This window comes from Stenella coeruleoalba (genome assembly GCF_951394435.1).
Source record: "Stenella coeruleoalba genome assembly, chromosome: 13".
NCBI lineage: Eukaryota > Metazoa > Chordata > Mammalia > Artiodactyla > Delphinidae > Stenella > Stenella coeruleoalba.
The window spans coordinates 31,023,466-31,040,317 of record NC_137159.1 but is presented as its reverse complement, the minus strand read 5'-3'; the positions used below and the strand labels follow the sequence as shown (position 1 = coordinate 31,040,317).

At 39.6% G+C, this 16,852-nt stretch overlaps 1 protein-coding gene across 3 annotated transcripts in view; it reads right to left on the bottom strand.

Annotated features, from left to right (window-relative positions):
• Nucleotides 1-9,485, bottom strand: part of LOC307195773 (uncharacterized protein C2orf42 homolog) — a 42,374-nt gene extending 32,889 nt beyond the window's left edge. For all 3 annotated transcript variants that reach the window (XM_079940225.1, XM_079940227.1, XM_079940226.1), the window contains exon 1: nt 9,472-9,485. The gene's annotated coding sequence lies outside the window, so the exon portion shown is untranslated. The remainder of the gene's footprint in view (nt 1-9,471) is intronic.
• Between the last annotated feature and the right edge of the window lie 7,367 nt (nt 9,486-16,852).

The following is a 16,852-nucleotide window of genomic DNA, read 5'->3' as shown; positions in this document are numbered from 1 at the left end:
AACGTAGGGCAGACAGTAGAAGCAAGAAGAGCTACAATCCTGCCGCCTGTGGAACAAAACCCACATTCACAGAAAGATAGACAAGATGTAAAGGCAGAGGGCTATGTACCAGATAAAGGAACAAGATAAAACCCCAGAAAAACAACTAATTGAAGTGGAGATAGGCAATCTTCCAGAAAAAGAATTCAGAATGATAGTGAAGATGATCCAGGACCTCGGAAAAAGAATGGACGCAAAGATCGAGAAGATGCAAGAAATGTTTAACAAAGACCTAGAAGAATTAAAGAACAGATACCAGAAGAATTAAAGAACAGAGATGAAAAATACAATAACTGAAATGAAAAATACACTAGAAGGAATCAATAGCAGAATAACTGAGGCAGAAGAACAGATAAGTGACCTGGAAGACAGAATGGTGGAATTCACTGCCATGGAACAGAATAAAGAAAAAAGAACGAGAAGAAATGAAGACAGCCTAAGAGATCTCTGGGACAACATTAAACACAACAACATTCGCATTATAGGGGTCCCAGAAGGAGAAGAGAGAGAGAAAGGACCCGAGAAAATATTTGAAGAGATTATAGTCGAAAACTTCCCTAACATGGGAAAGGAAATAGCCACCCAAGTCCAGGAAGTGCAGAGAGTACCAGGCAGGATAAATCCAAGGAGAAACACACCGAGACACAGAGTAATCAAATTGACAAAAATTAAAGACAAAGAAAAATGATTGAAAGCAACAAGGGAAAAACAACAAATAACATACAAGGGAACTCCCATATGTTAACAGCTTATCTCTCAGCAGAAACTCTACAAGCCAGAAGGGAGTGGCATGATACATTTAAAGTGATGAAAGGGAAGAACCTACAACCAAGATTACTCTACCTGGCAAAGATCTCATTCAGATTTGACGGAAAAGCTAAGAGAATTCAGCACCACCAAACTAGCTCTACAACAAATGCTAAAGGAACTTCTCTAAGTGGGAAACACAAGAGAAGAAAAGGACCTACAAAAACAAACCCATAACAATTAAGAAAATGGTAATAGGAACATACATATCGATAATTACCTTAAATGTGAATGGATTAAATGCTCCAACCAAAAGACACAGGCTCGCTGAATGGATACAAAATCAAGACCCATATATATGCTGTCTACAAGAGACCCACCTCAGACCTAGGGACACATATAGACTGAAAGTGAGGAGATGGAAAAAGATATTCCATGCAAATGGAAATCAAAAAAAAGCTGGAGTAGCAATACTCATATCAGATAAAATAGACTTTAAAATAAAGAATGTTACAAGATGGGCTTCCCTGGTGGCACAGTGGTTGAGAGTCTGCCTGCTAATGCAGGGGACATGGGTTCGAGCCCTGGTCTGGGAGGATCCCACATGCCGTGGAGCAACTAGGCCCGTGAGCCACAACTACTCAGCCTGTGCATCTGGAGCCTGTGCTCCGCAACAAGAGAGGCCGCAATAGTGAGAGGCCTGTGCACCACGATGAAGAGTGACCCCCGCTTGCCACAACTAGAGAAAGCCCTCGCACAGAAACGAAGACCCCACAGCAAAAATTAATTAATTAATTAATAAACTCCTACCCCCAACATCTTCTTTAAAAAACAAAAAAGAATGTTACAAAAGACAAGGAAGGACACTACATAATGAATGATCAAGGGATCAATCCAAGAAGAAGATATAACAATTATAAATATATGTGCACCCAACATAGGAGCACCTCAATACATAAGGCAACAGCTAACAGCTATAAAAGAGGAAATCGACAGTAACATAATAATAGTGGGTAACTTTAACAGCTCACTTACACCAATGGACAGATCATCCAAACAGAAAATTAATAAGGAAACACAATCTTTAAATGACACAATAGACCAGATAGATTTATTTGATATCTATAGGACATTCCATCCAAAAACAGCAGATTACAATTTCTTCTCAAGCGTGCACGGAACATTCTCCAGGATAGATCACATCTTGGGCCACAAATCAAGCCTCAGTAAATTTAAGAAAATTGAAATCATATCAAGCATCTTTTCTCACCATAACGCTATGAGATTAGAAATCAATTACAGGGAGAAAAACATAAAAAACATAAATACATGTAGTCTAAACAGTACATTCTAAATAACCAAGAGATCACTGAAGAAAACAAAGAGGAAATAAAAAAATACCTAGAGACAAATTACAACGAAAACACAAAGATCCAAAACCTATGGGATGCAGCAAAAGCAGTTCTAAGAGTGAAGTTTATAGCAATACAAGCCTACCTCAAGAAACAAGAAAAATCTCAAATAAACAATCTAACCTTACAGCTAAAGGAACTAGAGAAAGAAGAACAAACAAAACCCAAAGTTAGTGGAAGGAAAGAAATCATAATGATCAGAGCAGAAATAAATGAAACAGAAACAAAGAAAACAATAGCAAGGATCAATAAAACTAAAAGTTGGTTTTTTGAGAAGATAAACAAAATTAATAAACCATTAACCAGACTCATCAAGAAAAAGAGGGAGAGGGCTCAAATCAATAAAATTAGAAATGAAAAAAAGAATAGTTACAACAGACACTGCAGAAATACAAAGCATCCTAAGAGACTACTACAAGCAACTCTATGCCAATAAAATGGACAACCTGGAAGAAATGGACAAATTCTTAGAAAGGCAAAATCTTCCAAGACTGAACCAGGAAGAAATAGAAAATATGAACAGACCAATCACAAGTAATGAAATTAAAACTGATTAAAAATATTCCAACAAACAAAAGTCCAGGACAAGATGCCTTCGCAGGTGAATTTTAACAAACATTTAGAGAAGAGCTAACACCCATCCTTCTCAAACTCTTCCAAAAAACTGCAGAGGAAGGCACACTCCCAGACTCATTCTATGAGGCCACCATCACCCTGATACCAAAACCAGACAAAGATACTACAAAAAAAGAAAATTACAGACCAATATCACTGATGAACATAGATGTAAAAATCCTCAACAAAATACTAGCCATGATCAAGTGGGATTTACCCCAGGGATTCAAGGATTCTTCAATATACACAAATCAATCAATGTGATACACCATATTAACAAATTGAAGAATAAAAACCATATGATGATCTCAATAGATGCAGAAAAAGCTTTTGACAAAATTCAACACCCATTTATGATAAAATCTCTCCAGAAAGTGGGCATAGAGGGAACCTACCTCAACATTATAAAGGCCAGATATGACAAACCACAGAAAACATCATTCTCAATGGTGAAAAACTGAAACCATTTCCTCTAAGATGAGGAAAAAGACAAGGATGTCCACTCTTACCACTGTTATTCAACACAGTTTTGGAAGTCCTAGCCACAGCAATCAGAGAAGAAAAAGAAATAAAAGGAATAGAAATTGGAAAAGAAGAAGTAAAACTGTCACTGTTTGCAGATGACATGATACTATACATAGAGAATCCTAAAGATGCCACCAGAAAACTACTAGAGCTAATCAATGAATTTGGTAAAGTTGCAGGATACAAAATTAATGCACAGAAATCTCTTGCATTCCTATACACTAATGATGAAAAATCTGAAATAGAAATTAAGGAAACACTCCCATTTACCATTGCAACAAAAAGAATAAAACACCTAGGAATAAACCTACCTAGGGAGACAAAAGACCTGTATGCAGAAAAGTATAAGACACTGATGAAAGAAATTAAAGATGATACAAACAGGTGGAGAGATATACCATGTTCTTGGATTGGAAGAATCAATATTGTGAAAATGACTATACTACCCAAATCAATCAACAGATTCAATGCAATCCCTATCAAATTACCAATGGTGTTTTATTTACAGAACTAGAACAAAATATCTTTTTTTTAAACATCTTTATTGGAGTATAATTGCTTTACAGTGGTGTGTTAGTTTCTGCTTTATAACAAAGTGAATCAGCTATACATATATATATGTCCCCATATCTCTTCCATCTTGCGTCTCCCTCCCTCCCACCCTCCCTATCCCACCCCTCTAGGTCATCACAAAGCACTGAGCTGATCTGCCTGTGCTATGCGGTTGCTTCCCACTAGCTATTTATTTTAGGTTTGGTAATATATATATGTCCATGCTATTCTCTCACTTTGTCCCAGCTTACCGTTCCTCCCCCCCAATATCCTCAAGTCCATTCTCTAGTAGGTCTGTGTCTTAAAAAAATCTTAAAATTTATATGGAGACACAAAAGACCCCGAATAGTCAAAGCAGTCTTGAGGGAAAAAAATGGAGCTGGAGGAATCAGACTTCCTGACTTTAGACTATACTACAAAGCTACACTAATCAAGACAATATGGACTTCCCTGGTGGCACAGTGGTTAAGAATCCCCCTGCCAATGCAGGGGACACGGGTTTGAGCCCTGGTCCGGGAAGATCCCAGATGCCTCGGAGCAACTAAGCCCGTGAGCCACAACTACTGAGCCTGTGCTCTAGAGCCCGTGCTCCACAACGAGAAGCCACCGCAATGAGAAAGAGTAGCCCCCGCTCGCCACTACTAGAGAAAGCTGGTGCGCAGCAATGAAGATCCAACACAGTCAAAAATAAATAAACAAATGAATAAATTTTTTAAAACAAGACAACATGGTACTGGCACAAAAAAAAGAAATATCGATCAATGGAACAGGATAAAAAGCCCAGAGATAAAACCACGCACCTACGGTCAACTAATCTATAACAAAAGAGGCAAGGATATACAATGGAGAAAAGACAGCCTCTTCAATAAGTGGTGCTGGGAAAACTGGACAGCTACATGTTAAAGAATGAAATTAGAACACTCCCTAACACCATACACAAAAGTAAACTCAAAATAGATTAGAGACCTAAATGTAAAACTGGACACTATAGAAAAAAAAAAGAGGAAAACATAGGAAGAACACTCTTTGACATAAATCACAGCAAGATCTTTTTTCATCCACCTCCTAGAGTAATGGAAATAAAAACAAAAATAAACAAATGGGGCCTAATGAAAATTAAAAGCTTTTGCAAAGCAAAGGAGACTACAAACAAGATGAAAAGACAACCCTCAGAATGGGAGAAAATATTTGCAAGTGAATCAACAAAGGATTAATCTCCAAAATATATAAACAGCTCATGCAGCTCAATATTAAAAAAACAAACAACCCAATCAAAAAATGGGCAGAAGACCTAAATAGACATTTCTCCAAAGAAGACATACAGATGGCCAAGAAGCACATGAAAAGCTGCTCAACATCACTAATTATTAGAGAAATGTAAATCAAAACTGCAATGAGGTATCACCTCACACCAGTTAGAATGGCCATCATCAGAAAATCTACAAACAACAAATGTTGGAGAGGGTGTGGAGAAAAGGGAACCCTCTTGCACTGTTGGTGGGAATGTAAATTGATACAGCCACTATGGAGAACAGTATGGAGGTTCCTTAAAAAACTAAAAATAGAATTACCATATGACCCAGCAGTCTCACTACTGGGCATATACCCAGAGAAAACCATAATTCAAAAAGACACATGCACTCCAGTGTTCATTGCAGCACTATTTACAATAGCCAGGTCATGGAAGCAACCTAAATGCCCAACGACAGATGAATGGATAAAGAAGATGTGGTACATATATACAATGGAATATTACTCACCCATAGAAAGGAATGAAATTGGGTCATTTGTAGAGACGCGGATGGATCTAGAGACTGTCATACAGAGTGAAGTAAGTCAGAAAGAGAAAAGCAAATATCGTATATTAATGCATATATGTGGAACCTACAAAAATGGTACAGATGAACCGGTTTGCAGGACAGAAATAGAGACACAGATGCAGAGAACAAACGTATGGACACCAAGGGGGGAAAGTGGTGGGGGTGGTGGTGGTGGTGTGATGAATTGGGCGACTGGGATTTACATGTATACAGTAATATGTATAAAATGGATAACTAACAAGAACCTGCTGTATAAAAAAATAAAATAAAATTCAAAAAAATAAAAATGGGCCAATGATCTGAATGGATACGTCTCCAAAGAAGATATACAGATAGCCAATAAACACACGAAAAGATATTCAATATCACGTCACTAAGGAAATGCAAATCAAAATGTCAGTGAGATGCCACTTCACAGCCACTAAGATGACTAAGAAAAGATAGACAATAACAAGGGTATAGAAAAACTGGAACCTTCATACATTGTTGATGGTATTACAAAATGGTGCAGCCACTTTGGAAAACTGATCGTTCTTCAAAATGTCAGAGTTACCATATGACTCCCAAGAGAATCTTTATCTATATCTATCTATATCTATATTTATATCTATATATGCCCAATGGAATTGAAAACATACAAAAATTTGTACTGGTGTTCACTGTAGTAGTATTCATAAAAGTCAGAAAGTAGAATCAATCCAAATGTCCAACAACTGATGAATGGGTAAACAAAATATGATATATCCACACAATGAAATATTATTTGGCCGTAAAAGGGAATGAAGTTCTGATACATGCTACAGCATGGATGAATGAGCCTTGATATATTAGACTAAGTGAAAGAAGCCAGACATAAAAAGCCTTACCTTCCATTTAAATGAAACATCTAGGATAAGCAAATGCACAGAGACAGAAAGAGGAGTGGTTGCTAGGGTTGAAAGGCGGGACTGGGAGTGACTGCCATTGAGTGTGATGTTTCTTTCTGGGGTAATGAAAGGTTGCACTACTCTGTGAATATACTAAAAATCGCTGAATTGTAACATTTTATAAGGGTGAATTTTATGTTATGTGATTTATGTTTCAATAAATCTGTCATTAAAAATAAAGGGAAAATATTTGGAACACAAATAACAAAGGGTTAATTTCCTAAAATAAGAATTTTTACAATAAGAAAAAAGCAAACCCACTAGAAAAAATGAGCAAAGTGCATAAAAAGACAGCTTATGAAAAAGAAAAAAAATGATTTTTTTGGCGATGTGGCTTGTGAGATATTTCCCCAACCAGGGATCAAACCCAGGCCCCCAGCAATGGAAGAACGGAGTCCTAACCACTGGACTCCCAGGGAATTCCCGAAAAATGATTTTAAACGTCCCAAATTCAACCTTACAATAAGCAAGAGGCAAATGAAAACAAGACTTCAGCAAAGTGACACAAAAGATAAATGTTATCACATGAGGATGTGGAGAAATAGGCACTGTACACTATTGTGGGCGTGTAAACTGCAATATCGTCTTTAAAAGGATGTAAATAAACTTAAAACACACTTTGACGTAGCAATTCCACTTTTAAGATTTCATGAGTTCTAGTCTCACATGAACACAAAATATGTACAGGGGTACTCCATGCAAGGCTGTCCATAACTGCACAAGAACAGAAGCAGCCTAAGAGCTAACTAAATAAATCATGGTGTAACCATACAATATGCTACTATAGAGCCCCTAAAACGAATCAGATTTATATGTATTGATAAGGAACAAATATCAAGATATACTGTGGAGTAAAAAAAGGTATAATACTTCGTGTACAATGTGATACTCTTGGTTTAAAAAAGAAAAAAGACAGGGGAGATACACACATACAGAATATGTTGCCTCAGAAGAAGGGACTGGGGACTTGAGAAACAGAAAGTGGGAAGGAGATACACATTTCACTGTTCCATACGATTTGAATTTTAAACTTGTACTAGTATCACTTATTACAGATTCTATATTGAAAGCATACATAAACAAGTAACACAATTTGTAAATGACAGGGATAGAGTAGGATTAGTTAGTTTAGAAATCCCACTAGGGGATTAAAGAGAGAAAGGGAATTTTAAGGGAGTTTGGGAGACTGATGTAAGCTAATGACCACTCAAGAAAAGAATCCAGTAACCTAGCAACAGTCCACACTATCTTGAAGGAAGACCAGGTGCATCCAAACACCAGACACACTCAAGCCACAAATCCTGGTAGTTACAACACAAGACAATAGATATGGGGTCTGAATCTTGTTACATGAAGTCAGGGAGTTAATGATCCTTGAAGAGTAGCATTTCTGCATGTAGCCAAGACAGGAATATAGATGAAAGGGGAAAGAAACTAGGTGAGAGGGGACATTATACAAAAACTTGAGATGGATTACCATATCTTAGTATAATTTACCACCCTTTTGCTAATATACATATGATTTAAATAGCGCCAAGGCAGTCCGGGTTAGACCAGATAGGGTCAAAGGAGGAACCGATGATGTAAGCCTTGACGTCTGCCCAAGACTGAGGAAGAAGGTGGTGTTCTCCTCTCCCCACTTTTTCTTTGATTATAAAAATATAGCCCTCTTTGTTCTCAGGGCTGTGCTCCCCTGCTGTCCAGCTCGTATCTCTCACAAGCCTCCTATGCTAATAAACTCACTCTTCACCTGCCACTTTGCCTCACGCTGAATTCTCTGAGCTTCAGTAAGTCCTGACACCAGGTGAGCAGTTTCAACTAAAAGACAGTGGGTTCGAGTCCCCTCCTAAGTCAGGGATTGTGGGTTCAATTCCCAATGTGAGGTGCAGGGGGGTTGGAGTCCTGGTCTGAGTTTTGGTTGGGTCCCACCCAAGAAGGAGTGCAGTTTCATAAAGAACCTGTATTTTTGAATCCTGCCTAGGAAAGCGTCTCCTCTCCCTGGCAAGTTTACTCAACAGCCTCCTCAGATGGTGTAAACGGACTGGTGCTGGAAGAGCTACCCCACGAACACTCCCTGTAGTGCTGGGTTTTCAGCCCCGTACTATTCGGCTGTAGAGCTATATACAGTTTGGTGAATGCCGTTTAAGGCTTGTGAAGCACAGTAAGTGAAGAGAACGATCACCATAAATAAAACATAAACTTGCTAACGTTTACTGAGTACAAGTAAGCTTTTCCCATGCATTTACTCATGTATGCTCACCACGATCCTGTGAAGTAGGTATTATTTTATCTTAGAGATGAAGAAACTGGCTCAGAGAAAGTAGTGATTTGATTAATGTCCCTCAGCCGGCCTCTAGATAATCTAACGTGAGTTTGGAATCTGCTGGATTCCGTCAAACCACAAGTGAGAGGAAGGGGCAGGACTAGAAGCCAGGACTCTCAACTCCAGGTCCAGGGTGCTTCCATTGCCCCGCACTGCCTCGGAAGAGTGGAGAAAGGCCTCCGGGGCCACGCAGACAAGACCCCTGTCATCCGGCCTGCGGGACCCGCACCTCCCACCTGGCTTCCGGGATGCGGCCAGCCCCCGGACGCACCCACCCGGGGACCTGCTTCCCGGCATCCTCCCCGCGCGACCGCTCACTTCCGGTCCTAAGTAGGCCCAAGCAGAAGCATCACCTGCCTGGCACCCTGCTCTTGGGAAACGCTATCCGCCGGGATTCCCAGCTCTACGCCCTTGTCCCATTGCCGCCCCCGCCTTCTGTCAACACAGCCCCCTTACCTGCCCTGCGCCCCCCACCCCGCCGTCCCAGGCCCCCAGCTGATGACCGCCCTCACCTCCTCTCTCTTCGCCTGCCACGGCCTTTTACAAACGCGGCCAAACTGTTCTCTGTAACGACAGTCGTTATTGGTCAGAGCCGCCCACGCGCGGCGAGAGCCCGCCCACCTCAGCTAGCGTTGTCTGACGGGAGTTGTAGTTTCCTCCTCCTGGAGGTGGCTGACAATTGGGGAATCCCGTGGTGGAATTTGCGTCTACCTGGCGGTAGTACTACTTAGGTTCTTTGCTGTGGAAAGAGTGCTTCTGGCCAACCCTGCTGGTACTGGAAGGCACAGACAACTCTAGGGCTGGTCATCACTGTTTCAGGCCTGAGTGAGTCCTATTTCTGAGTAGAATTCCATTGGTCATTGATGCAAAAATCAACTTAGATTTTCTACATTATTAGCAGATGCCGGCTGCGATTTAGTGTTTTGTCAAGGGGATCTCGTCCACCAAAGTATTTGCTGCTTCTATCACTTGTGTGTTTGCATCAAGTTATCTTTTTCTCCCTTAATTATACTCTGACATATTACTTGAACGTTTTCCCGTATTAGGCGTTGGAATTGGGTTCTGGTATGACCTAGTTTTGGTCCTTGGAATCGCACAGAATAAGTCTAATAAATAAGTCTAATCAAATAAATAAATTTGTGCTCCTGAGTACAAATATGTTAAGGGTGAGGCCTGTGTGTGTGTGTTGGAAAACTCTGGAATGAGATTTCCTGCACCTTTAGCTTTCATCCTGATACTTATTAGTGGTGGCACTGTGGGCTGGTTGCCTGAGAACTGTCAACGGAAATAATAAAAATATTTAAAATAAAAAAAAATGTGAGAGCTGTGAGTTTCAGTTTTATTCAGGGACTTACTTAGGACTATAGTCAGGGAGACAACCTCTCAGATAGCTTTGAAGAAGTGATCTGAAGAGGTATGGGGAGAGGTTAGTACATCTGTGATTTTGGAGAAGGGGTATGTGTAATCAAGCACACAGCTTGGTAGAAGATTGCTGCTGGTCACAAGGCACAGATAATGATTTCAGTGTTTTTCTAAGTATGGGAAGATGCAAGAAACTGGGTTCATAAAATCTCCCGAAAATATCTATATGAAGTCCTATTCTGCCAGTTTTCCCAGAGCATGGAGTGCCCCATTTCTGATCTCCACCCTGAACTCCTTTCAGGGTGTGTTGAAGGTCAGTGACTGCAGTGGCTAATGACTTAATCCTTGTTGAGCCAGAAGGTGAGTGACATTCTTTAGCTGGTAGAACCGTAGTCTTCTCAACTGTTAATAAGAGAAGTGGTCCCTTTCATGATTAAGGTTTGCTATGTTGTTTCTTAAACTGGAGGTAGGGGGAGACGGGCACATTTTTTTCCAGAAAATTTTTCCAATTTTGTCTTTCCATTTCAATTATAAGGTTTTAAATGATCATCAGTATATCCTGTATCATCTAGATGATCACCTAGTAATACTGTGGGGTTTCAATGCCTGGTTGTGTTTATGATTGTATAAGTACCAAGTGATTATCTAAAGCAGTTGTTCTCAACTGGTAGCACTGCTACACATCTAGTAGATGCCATGGAAGATCCTGCAATGCACAGGACAGCCCTTACAACAAAGAATTATCTGGACCAAAATGTCAGTAGTGCCACAATTGAGAGACCCTGTTGTAAAGAGTGTTTAAATTTTTTTCAGTGGAATTGCCCAAATGTGTCCTAAGAGATCTGTGGGTTTTCTGCTGAGACACATTATCTGTTCCAGCCAGAAAGGAAGCTATCAAGCAACCCCATTCTAAAAGAGGTTTCTTTCTTCCAAGCCAAACACTCAGGGTTCTTCCATTCCTCCTTCAAAGAAGGGTCTTTGAAGAAACATTGCCATCATTGAAGTCCTTTCTGAGCCCTCTTCTCATAAATAGGCTTCTCAGAATTGCACAATATTCTCAAGTTATGGTTCATTATGGTATGTTAATTTTCAGTATGTTAATATTTTTTACCCAGTCACTTTACTTAATTCTCTCATTGTTTTTTTTGTTTTTAATATATATAGACTATTTTTTTAAAGTTTATTTTTGTCCGCGTCGGGTCTCAGTTGCAGCACGCAGGCTTTCTAGTGGCACACAGGCTCCAGAGTGTGCAGGCTCTGTAGTTTGTGGTGCGTGGGCTCAGTTGCCCCGTGGCATGTGGGATCTTAGTTCCCCAACCAGGGATCAAACCCACATCCCCTGCATTGGAAGGCGGATTCTTAACCACTGGACCACCAGGGAAGTCCCTGCCCATTAATTTCTAACCTTTCTTTTCTAATATAAGCATTTAAGGGTATACATTACTTTCAAAGGGCCATTTTATTTGCATTCCACAAATTTTGATAGACAATATTTTTATTTTCTTTAAATTTTAAATAATTTAAAATTTTCACTATGGCGTCTTCTTTGACTCATAAGTTATTTATACATGCGTTTTCGTAACTGATTTCTAACCTAACTTCTTTATGGTCAGAAAACATGATAGGCTACTTTTTTTGATCTCATAGAAACTCTGCTTTATTTATTTATTTGTTAATAGATGAATAATAGCTTCTGATATTTAAAGGCATTTCCAATAAAAAGAATTTGTGTGGTATTGGCACATTAGAACAATTATTCACAGTTCTTTGATTTTTGCCAATTGGCAATAATTATTCTTCAACTTCCCTTACCCTTCTAACTCCCGTGACCTTTAAAAACCAATATTTTCTTAAGTATTCCATGTGTGCTTGAGAACAGATGTGTATATATTTTCTTTGCTATTAATTTGGCTACATCAGCTTCATTTAGGGTTTCCTGGTATATATCTTTCTGCATACTTTTGTTTTAGATGTTGCTTCTAAGCAGTGCATCTAGATTTTAAAAATCCAATTAGACAATCTCTTTTATTAGCTTAGTACATGTATTATGCTTGTTAATCCATTTGGAATTATTTCTACCATCTAAGATTGGTTTGTCTGGCTTTCTCTGTTTCTTTTCTTCTTCTGCCTTCTTTTGGATTTTTTTGTTACCTCCTCTTTTGGGAAGTTATATGCTCTATTTTTATTATTTTAGTGACGATCCTTTACATTTTAACTCAAGGCCAAAGCTAATACATTTTTCTGCTATTCTCCTGAAAAAAAATACAGTGATCTTAGAACACTTTAACCACCTCCTGTCATATATATTATTATTATCCAGTATTTTATTTTAGTTCTCCCTTAGAAGAAGGCACTATTATTGTTGCTTTAGATTAAACTACATATGTATAAATTTCTTTGCTTACCATTTCTTTTTGCAGCTCAGACGTTTGTTTGGGGATTTTTTTCTCCCTGAAATATACGCTTTAGAAGTTCATTTAGTATTGGATTTATTGTTGGCAAATTCTCTTGGCTTTTCTTTTTCTATTTCATCCTCATTCTTGTATGATTGCTTTAAGTTGGTTGTTTCTTTCAGCACATTGAAGATACCCCTCTGAATTCTGGCCCATCGTCTTGCTGTTGAAACATTTGATGTCAATCTAATTGTCATATCATTGTAGTAGTCTTTTTTCTCCCCCTCTCTGCTGCTTTTAAAATCTGTCTTTGATAATCTGCAATTTGACTATATATGTAAGCATGGACTTCATTTTATTTATCTTCCTTGGGATTCATTGTGGATCTTGTCTGAGAATTCCTACCCTTCAATAATTCGGGAAAATTCTCAGCCCTATCTCTTCGAATGCTTCCCATCCCAAATTGTTTTCTCTCTTTATGGAACTCCAGTTTAAATATATTTTAGATTTCCCATTCTATTCTCCATGCTCTCTTCATATTTCCTACCTCTTTGTCTCTGTACTGTTGTACTGTTCCAATTCACAGATGTCTTCAGCTGTATCTAATTTGGTTTTGCCAGTCCATTGAATTTTTAATTTTAGCTTTTGTGTTTTTAATTTCTACAGGATCTATTAGTTTCTTTAAAAATTCTGCCTAATCATTCAATAGTTACTTCTTGCTCATATTTTTACTGCATCTTTTACTTCTAAAGACATATGATATATAGTTATTACATATTCAACATGTGATTATTATAATGTCTTAAAGTCCTTGGAGGTCAAATGGACAAAGGATACAGACAGGTCACAGAAAAGAAACACAAACAGCCAACTATCATGGGAACAAATCACTAACTTTACTTACAATTAGGGAAATAAAAGAGATCATTTTACATGCATCAGATTGGCAAAAATAAAGGCTTAATAACAACCAGCACTGGTAAAAGTAGGGGGGCAAACGAGTGCTTTCGGACATTATTGGTTGGAGTGTAAAATGGTACAGCTTTTAAGAGCTGTACCATTATAACTGTACCATTATAAAGAGCTGTACGTTATAAAGTACCAATATAATTTGACAATATATATCATACAGTTTTTGCAATTTACATTCTTTAATCCATCATTCAATTGAGTATCCTAGAAAAACAGTACACACATGCACACAAACGCATTCTTTAACTGTTGTTCCGATTTTCTATGTAAAACGGAGGTGAATGTTTTTTGTTGTGTATTTCCGAATGAAGAGTGGGGTTGTTTTTTTGGTGGTCATTTACTTATCTTTGTGATTTATTCATAGTTTATTGTATTGAGATTTTAAAAAATTATTGCTTTTTAAAACCCATCTCCTCTTTCCTCTCTCCTTCCGTCTATAGCCCACTTAATCGGGAAGGCAGAGGCTGCACTAGTTAACTATCCCCACCTCCCACTCCTTTACAGTCCACATTTTGCTCCTACTTCTTCACTGAAAATGATTTTTTTTTTTTTTTGCGGTACGCAGGCCTCTCACTGTTGTGGCCTCTCCCGCTGCGGAGCACAGGCTCCGGACGCGCAGGCTCAGCGGCCATGGCTCACGGGCCCAGCCGCTCCGCAGCATGTGGGATCTTCCCAAACCGGGACACGAACCCGTGTCCGCTGCATTGGCAGGCGGACTCTCAACCACTGCGCCACCAGGGAAGCCCAAACTGCTCATTTTTAAAGTCACCAATTACTTCCTCATTGCTAAATCTAGTGGACTTTTTTTCACAACTTGTATTTTTCCCCTCTGCCAAATTTGACTCTTCACTACTTGAATGTTTTCCTCCTTGATTTCTGCAACATCATGGACCCGCAGTATTTCTCCCACCTGTCTGGCAGCTCTTCATCATTCTCCTCTGCAAGCTTCTCTGTCTCTGTCCCCTTCAATACTGATAGACCTAAGAGTTCTGTCCTCAGTCCTCTTCTCACTCTAGTGTCTCTCTGGGTGATTGCCACTCCATGGGTTGAACTACCACCTAAATGCTGATGACTCCCATCTCTATTTCAGCCTGGACCTCCCTTCCAAATTCCATATCATTACCTACTGGCTATTTCTACCTGAATGTCACACATGTCCAAGCACATTTTGAAAGGCAGACCTCATTAGCTTTCATCTTCTGCCCTGTAACTAGCATCTATCCTTACTTACCCCCGCAAACTGCGCTTCTTCCTTTTCCTACCCCAGTAACTACTCCCAACCATCCATCTAATTGCTCATGCCAGGAACCTGGAAGACATCTTGACTAAAAACAAATTAGATCAATGGCTCCCTAGGACCTTTAAGATAAAAAAAAGTTCAAATTACTTGGCATGGCATAAAGAATTGGCCCTGGTTTGGTCCTTTAGTTTTAGCTCTTATCACCTCATACCCAGTACTCTAGCTGGTAGTACTATCAGCACATGGTAGAAATCCATTTGGTTAAAACAAGATTGAGATAAATTAATTGATTGATTTACTACCTACTGGGTATATACAGCACTGAAGAAAAGTCACCAGCTTTTAGTGAGCAACACAGGTTTTAACGATATAATTGCACAAATACATAATTTAAAATGGTGACAAATGCTATAAAGGAAAAGTAAACATAAGATGGCTTGAGAGCTACTGATTTAGATTGTGGGTAAAGAAAGGAAGGCATTTTAGAGGAAGGGACATTTAAGTGGAGAGTTGAAGACAAAGAGCAGACAAAAGGCATTCACATGGCAGGGCTCTGCAATGGGAGTCTCGGTCCCCAGTCCACTCTTCTTGGCCTTGCTTTGTGAAACATTTCTTCTTTGCCAGTTGGCTCAATGTTAGGCTTTGTCAATAGAGGGCACTGGGGGAACATGGCAAGGTGATGGTGACAGGAAGGCACATTCCTTATGGGTTCTGGTTCTCTTTCTTTTCAGCGTGCAAGCCAATGGATCAGTGTACAGAAGACCCAGTGGCGCTCGCATCAGTGGTTCTCTGGACCTGCCCCGGCTGCACCCTCAGGCCACACTTTACTTACCTGCAGCTGCTTCCATGGCAGCTTTGGCTGCACCACTCTCGAGGACTGACAGATAAAATACAGGACACCCAGTTAAACAACAAATGACTTTTAGTATGTTTCTTGCAATATTTGCGATTGTGCTTTCACTTGCTAATTCTGGCAACCCTATAGCTCCCCCACATGGTGGACCATTTCTAAAGATTATCTCCAGCCCACCCACCTCTGGCCAATGGCAGGCAGCTTCTAAGGACCAGCTCTGGCCCACACCCTCTGGCATGTTTGTTCAGCAGGTGGCACGTTCCTATGATAATCAAGCCCACTTTGAAGAGGTGAGAAACTCAGTGCTCTCCTAAACCCTTAGTTTCTGCATTGTCCCCTCTGTCCATAAATAGTAGCTGCTTTTTTTTGCGCCTGCAATTTCTGGATCCCTTTTAGTAGTTAACCACTTTTTATTATTTAACAACTATTCACATTAAAATTTCCCTTTTCAAATTTTAGTGTTGGCTTCTGTCTCCTTGACTGGACCTTAACTGATACAAAGTGTTTACTTATTCAGGAAACTGAAAGATGAGTGTGGAGTGGAAGGGCTTATGGGAGACTGGAGAATGGCTTGCTGTGAAGTTGGGTAAGCACAGATTGCATTTGTAGAAGGCTCTGCGGGCCACCTTAAAGATGTTAGATTACTGCTAAATACAATTTGAAACAAAGACTTTCAAGCAGGGGAGTGTCATGATCAGATTTACATCTGTTAAAAGATTCCTTTGGTCTTCTGATTCTGGTAGAAATGTTAGCAGCCTGGTTCTGGATCTTTCCACTTCTGGAAACCACAGGGAGCGACAAGGAAAACATGACCAACTGACTCCCACAAACAGTTATCTTAAGTGAAACTAGGGATGCAAAGAAAACTTATACATTCCACATTGAGTGGAAGTGTGGTACTGGATGGGAGGCCAACTGAGTGCCATGGGGGAAGGACAGGGAGTGAGGAGGGGGCTGGTAGTGGCAGACCTCAGAAATCACTCACAAATATTCACTCTGAGAAGAGAGCCAAACCCTGAGTGGAGCCTGCTGTGGGGAGGACTGAACAAGCATATGAGTGTGGGAGAGGCAAG